Genomic DNA, 6,947 nt, shown 5'->3' with positions numbered 1-6,947 from the left:
TTTTTTTTACTTTCAATTATTTATTTATTTAAATGTTTTTATTGTGAATTGAGTGAAAGTTTACAGGGCACGTCATCAGTTTTGCCTTCAATAAATCATACACCTTGTTTCATTACAATGATTATAATCCCCTCGGTGTAACGGGACGTTTCGTACATGTGAAAGATTATAAAGCCACTGATCCCTTTAAACCTATTAATTAATTTTTCATTCCAATCCTCTGTATTTGGTTTCCTTGTTTCTACTAGATCCAACAAGTGTCTGAGAGAATTCTCTTTCATTGTGATTCTGCTCTGCCTGAATTTCTCTCTGTATTCCTGATTCTCTGCTGTCCACTGGGTAACTGGTCATGATTTCATCTTCAGTTGTACCTTTTATGTGTGTAAAACACTTTCCTTTGTCCTGTTCAATGGTATTCGTTTGTGTCCTATTTTTGATCAAAGTATGTCCACTCATTTACTTGTTATGATTACTGAAGATGTGTTTATCCTTTAAAATTATTTTTTGTTACGTGTTTTGGGAAACGTATTACATGTGAATGTCAAAAAAGCCAAACAGGATAAGAGTATGTATCCTGACTGTCATTCTAGACCCCTACAGCAACAACTTTCTCGTGTGTCTTTTTGGAGGTGGTTCACACATATGGGCATGCCTGTGTGGAATCACAAAAGGTTGGCAGTTCGAGTGTACCCAGAGGTACCTCAGAAGAAAGACCTGGAGATCTACTAACCAAACAGTCAGCCACTGGAAACACAGTTTCTACTCTGTGTAGCACACAGTTCTACTCTGACACACTTGGGCTAACTGGTTATATGTCTACGTGAAGATTCTACCTTTTCTCCCCACATTACTGGTCATGTTCTGTCCACGCGCCATTGTCTGATTACCCGTCAAGTAGCTGTGCCTCTCGGGGGTGAAAAAGACAGCACATACGGATCAGCATCTTTGTAGTGCTGGCTCCCTCATCTCCCTCTGTGAGGAAGACCCCTCCTCTGTCAGCAGACATTGCCCCAGGTTTTCTTCTACTGCTTTTATGCTTTCATCCTTTGTGTAAACCTTTGATCCATCTGTTTTTTTTTTTTCATGTAAAGAATGTGGTGAAGACTCAGTTACATACTTTTGCCAGGTGGCTAGCCAGTTACCCTGCTTTTGTTAATGAACCTTTCCCTCGCTGATTTGAAATGCCACCTGTATATTTGGATCTGTTCTCTGTGTCATTCAAACGCCAGCTGTCAATGACTGCATCTTTATGAAAGCCTTTAATAGGTATTTGCAAGGTCAGCCCCCCTTCATTACCCTGCTAGACATTCCCCACCTCTCCTGGTGCTAAAGTCTTTTACCTTCAAACATCATTGCCACCTCATCTTTACTGTGTGTCTCATAGACATCACAGGATAAATGTGTGGACCGGATGCTTAGTCCTTGTAATGTGGACACTCGACACATTTTCCTTTTTGTTGAGCAAATGATGCTATTGCCAATTGCTGAGAAAGTGCACCCAGGTGTTGTTGCAGAATTGTCATGTGGGACGGTCACATCCCATTTCTTGCGTGATGGAAGTCCCATTGCCTTGGAGGGTGAGCCTGTGTTCCTTAGAGTCCCCAAAGCCCTGCTCTTTTGGAGTTCTTCCTCTGTCAGGTTTGCTCTGTGAGACTTGCCCTGTTGACTGTCCCCACCCTAGGACCCCCACTGCTGTTAAGTCATACTCTTCACTGGGCATCTGTGCAGCCATAGCTGTGGGTGTCTCCCCGGAACTTGTCTCCCCCATCATGCCATGTTCATGTGCCTTCCTCCTGTGGTTTCACCTCTCCTCTCTAGTCTTATAGAGAGGTGCACATCCCGACCAGGTACACCCAGTGTTGACAACCACATACCTACCTCCTCAACAAAGACAGAAGCTTCCATGAAAATGTAACTTCCTGTTGGAAAGTTGTGCCTACACAGATAATTGGTTAGATTCCCTGGAGATATAATTGGTGACTTTTCTTTGCTCTCTGTTCACCCTGAGGGGTGGGAGGGAAGCACCATCAGGCCCATAGGAAGTCGTGAAGGAGTGGGGAGAAGGGTGGTCTGGGCCTAGGATTCCATAGGTAATGTCACCTTTAGGCAGAGTGGCCAGCTAAAATCTGGGATCTTAGTTAATGTGAACATCACATATACGGCATGTTGTTGTTGGGTAGTGTCAAATCAATTCTGATTCCTAACGATACCATGTCCAACAAAACGAAACACCCCCCAGTCCTGCGCCGTCCGCAAAACAATCATTGCTTCTTTCAGGACCAGTGTGGCAGCCACTGTGTCAATCTCCTTGAGGGTCTTCCTCTTTTTCCGCTGACCCTCCCTCCACTTGACCAAGCATGATATCCTTCTCCAGGAACTGGTCCAAAGTACATAAGACGAAGTCTGGCCATACTGGCTTCTCAGGAACACTCTGACTGTACTTCTTCCAAGACGGTTGTTTGTTCTCTGACAATGTGGTGTATTCTGTATTCTTTGCCAACGTCATCATTCAAAGGCATTGATTCTTCTTCACATCTTATATTTGTAAATGACTCATCATTGATTTGTTGTTTATCTGAGATTCACATTGAACTATGTGTCCTGTGTTTCTGTTGGCAGAGTCCAGCGGCTCTCCCCTAGGGCTACACAACAGGTAATGGGAAGGGGTGCAGTGTGAGAGCAGCAACCCTGGAGAACATCAGTAGGGTGGTCAACAAAGCCCTCTTGGACTGAAAAGAGGGTGATGAGGGGACGGGGACCAAAGGTTCTAGATTAATGAGAATGAATTAGATCCAATGATCCTGGGTCCCTGGAGCCCAAAGCCGAAGCTAAGCTCACCTGAGCCCAGTTCTTCCCTCCCTCAGAGCATTAGGAACCCTCTTCACTTCACAAGCTGTGGGGCTGTGAACTCTCTTGTCAATAGTGACACCTTGTGGTAAGGAGAGGCAGCGGCCGCAGTGGACTTAAAGACTTGGGAACCTTGGCAAGAAAAACTTTCTGTCTTTGGGTCTTAGAATTATTTTAAGAAGGAAGAGGAGGAAATCCTGAGAGGGTGATGCTGACTTTGTAAGACGGCACTGAGGGAAGACAGACACCTGCTCGCACCCCTCTTGGTTCCTCATCGTTTCCCTGATACAGCCAGCAAATCCTCGGCTGGTTGGTGCTGTATCAAGCATGTGCTGAGACTGCATAAATAGAACGAACGTGGCTTTACCTGAGTGGGGATTCTGTTCTCAGGGTAGATACACTCAGCAGACAGTGATGGAAGTTTCCACCAGAGGCATGTGCAATGTGTAAGGGGAGCCCACCCCTGTACTGTCACCCCAACACAGACCCGAGAAGGCATCCTTACATTCGGACCTTCATCTTTCAGAACTGGGAGACAATCATTCTGTTGTTTAAAGCTACCATGTGGCCCTTGTTTTACCAGCAACAGGAAACTCATCTCTTCAGATCTGCCCATTCCAAGTGGGCATCCTTTTGGCCTCAGTGACTTGTTCAAGGACCCTGTTGAGTTGACCAGCATCTTACCCAGGGCCTTTCCCAGAACTAATGGGAAACAGAGCTGTAGTTCTTGCTCCCACATGGGGAGGAGCACCTGAAAACAAAGACTGTCCTCAGGACCACAGAGCCCAGAGCCAGAGCCAAATGAGGCTCTGATGACATCGGCTGAGCCTCTGGATCCAGCCACACCTGAAAACAACACCTTGCACTGTTCTACTTCGTGAGCTGGGCAATTTTGCACTCGGCCCCATGTGGTCCAGGTTGCCACAGCCTAGACATAAGCCATAAGGGTGGTCCAAGTTTGTAACCTGAGTCTCTGACTCTCTCTCACCCGGGGGCCCATGGAAGATTTTTGCTGTAATTATAGGATTTTTGCTGTTTTCATGGAGAACACTGTAAGATGCCAGTTTGTGAGGCAATTGGCTCACCTGGTCTGGCAGCGTGGCTGGCCAGTGTGTGAGGACAACAGAACGATGACCTTGCTCAGCAGGACAGACTGGAGCTGCTGGAAACCAGGGTTCCCATAATTAGGACCCTAGAGCTTGGCTTTGTTGCTCCACCCTCTGTGGAATAATGGCCAATAAGGAGCGAGTATGCAGCGCTGGAAACCATGCTGTCACCCGCCTACGCCCATCTCAAGATCCACAGCATGACCTGTAAGGACTCCCTGCCCACAGCCCAAGGTAACAAGGAATTCCAGTCTCTGCCTGCAGTCCTGGACAAACAGAACCCTAAGCCATCCTTCTGAAGCCCTTGCCCGTTCCCTCTCCATCCGCATACCTGACAGCCTCTCAGACCCCTTGATCCACCCACGCCCCACTTTCTGTCTCTCCATCATTCATTCTGTCTCTCTGATTCTTTTTCTATCTAATTCTCTCTCCTTTTCTCTTTCTCATTCTCTCTCTTACTGTCTTTCTCTCTGTCTCACATTCTTTCTGTTCTGTTCTCTTGCATTCTTTCTTTTACTCTCTCTGTTTCATTCCCTCGGTCTGCCTGCCTCTCCCCCAACCCCTCAACAAAAGACCTGGGGTTCAGACTCAGTTCCAGGACTCTCCTTAGCAGACAGTGCAGTCCAAGTCTGAGGGTGGAGGTGATAGGGCCTGCGGAACAGAAGTACCAGGATGACACACAGCACTCCGTAAGCTGAGGACTACTGTCAGTGCTACCCTGGGCTAGGACTGTCAGCCGCGGTGTGCAGGGGTGTTGGTGGGGCCATGCTGACTGACGTCAGGCTGTGCCTGCACATTCAGAGTCCACTCCTCATCCAGCTGTGTGACCTTGAACCGGTTCCTTTACCGCTCTGATTCTCCGTCTCCCGGTCGATGGGTAGTGCCGAAGTCTGAAGACAGCCCTCAGCTCAGTGCCCTGTGCAGAGCATGCCTCCGTTTGTACTGTCTGCTACTAATGCTGGAGTGGTGGCGTACTGGTAGAACTCTCGCCCTCTGTGAGGAGACCCAGGTTCAATTCCTGGCCCATGCACCTCATGCGCAGCCCCCACCCATCTGTCAGGAGAGGCGTGTGTGTTACCATGAAGCTGAATCGGTTTCAGCAGGATGCGCTGCACGAGGAGAAAAGGCCTGGTGATGTGTTTCAGAACAGCAGCCCGAGGTGAACAATGATCCTCTCTGCAATCACCCCAGGGACCACACAGGACCCCACAGCATTGTTGACTTCCCAGAGTCCTCAGAGACGCCAGAAGTCGGAGCTGAAGTAGGCAGAGCCGCATCCCCAGTGCCCTCCGCGGTAGTGTCCTGTGTAGGAAAGGCTGGAGGGCCCCTCAGGGCTGGCCACTCCCAGAGGGCCACAGGCGGCAGGGTTTCAAAGTCATAGCTACAGCTGGACAGAGTCGCGAGGTAGTGAGGGGCCAGGCAGAAGGAAACAAAACCAAGGACCACAGCAGGCTGCCCCAGGGTCCCCCCGACATGCTCAGGTGGGTCTCAAGGGTGTCAGGGTCTTGACAAAGCAGGGAGAAAGGGACAGGATTCATGAGTCCTTGCTCTGAAAGCGGCGATTTGATAGACGCAGCCAGGGGGTCAGCTGTGAGGGTCGCTGACTGCTTAGCACACCAGTGAGTTCTTGACATTTGGATGGATGGCGGGAGTAAGCCACCTGCCCAGGGGTCACCCTGGTGTCTGGCCAGATGCCCAGGTGGCATCTTGGAGCCTGTGCACATTCAGGAATGTCAGCATTTCTCCTCCTGCCAGCCGCATGCACTCGGCTTTGCTTTCAGCCCTTGGGGTTTGGCATGGCTTAGTATAAAGCAGTCATCCTCCTGGTGCGTGTTTCTAAATGCTCTTCAGTCTCTCGGAGTTTCTTGGGAATGTCACCTTCAGGTGTAGTCTACCAGGAATAAGTATTCTTTTAAAAAATTAGTATCATTATTTTTATTTATTGTTCCAACATAGTATTTAGCAAATACTACATTGTAGCAGTAAATACAAATATGTATGAAATATTATTTTATTTATACTTTATGTATGAGGATTCTCTTGGAGAGGCTTATAACAAACAACTTCACCATAGGATGTTGGTCCCTGACCTGCCTCTAAAGTGTTTGGGGTCAGGGCAAGAATACAAATGGAGACCCACAACCATGTAAGTTATGGAGGTTATAAATAGCTAATGCCTTCAACTACTAATCAAAAAGGTTAGCAGTTCAAATCCATCCAGAGTGCCTCAGAAGAAGGTCTGGTGATCTAAAAACTGAGCCACTGAGTACCCTCTAAACACAGCTCTCCTCTGACACACATGGGGCACCATGAGTGGGATCTACTTATGAAAAATCACCCACTGAGAACCCTGTGGAGCACAGTTCTGCTCTGACACACACGGGTCACCATGAGTGGGATCTACTTATGAAAAATCATCCACCGAGAACCCAGTGAGCTCAGGTCTACTCTGACACACACGGGACACCATGAGTGAGATCTACTTATGAAAAATCATCCACTGAGAACCCCGTGGAGCACAGTTCTACTCTAACACACACGGGGCACCATGAGTGGGATCTACTTATGAAACATCATCCACTGAGAACCCTGTGGAGCACAGTTCTACTCTGACACACACAGGACACCATGAGTGGAATCCACTTACGAAAACTCACCCACTGAGAACCCTGGGAGCACAGTTCTCCTCTGTAACATGAGGGGGCGCCATGAGTGAGACGAAGTCTACAGCAGCTGCTTACTTTATTTTAAACGAACAAACCAGTAGATAAAACACATTCCATTCTTACTTTGACAGTGAACCTTCCGAACGAGCTCCATGCTGGGTCACAGTGGTGGGGGCCGTTGGCGTGACAGCCGTCTGCCCTGCTGCTCTTCCCACCCTGCGGTGTCCTGCATGTGAAAGTGCTGCATGCATGTGGACTGCGGCCCATGTCCAGCTCGCTCATTCCCCAGCCTCAGCCCCAGCCCACCTTTGGGGGTAGACCTTAAAGG

This window comes from Chrysochloris asiatica, unplaced genomic scaffold (assembly GCF_000296735.1).
Source record: "Chrysochloris asiatica unplaced genomic scaffold, ChrAsi1.0 scaffold00078, whole genome shotgun sequence".
NCBI classification, from domain to species: domain Eukaryota; kingdom Metazoa; phylum Chordata; class Mammalia; order Afrosoricida; family Chrysochloridae; genus Chrysochloris; species Chrysochloris asiatica.
The sequence above is the reverse complement of the archived record's forward strand: the minus strand, read 5'-3'. Positions refer to the sequence as shown.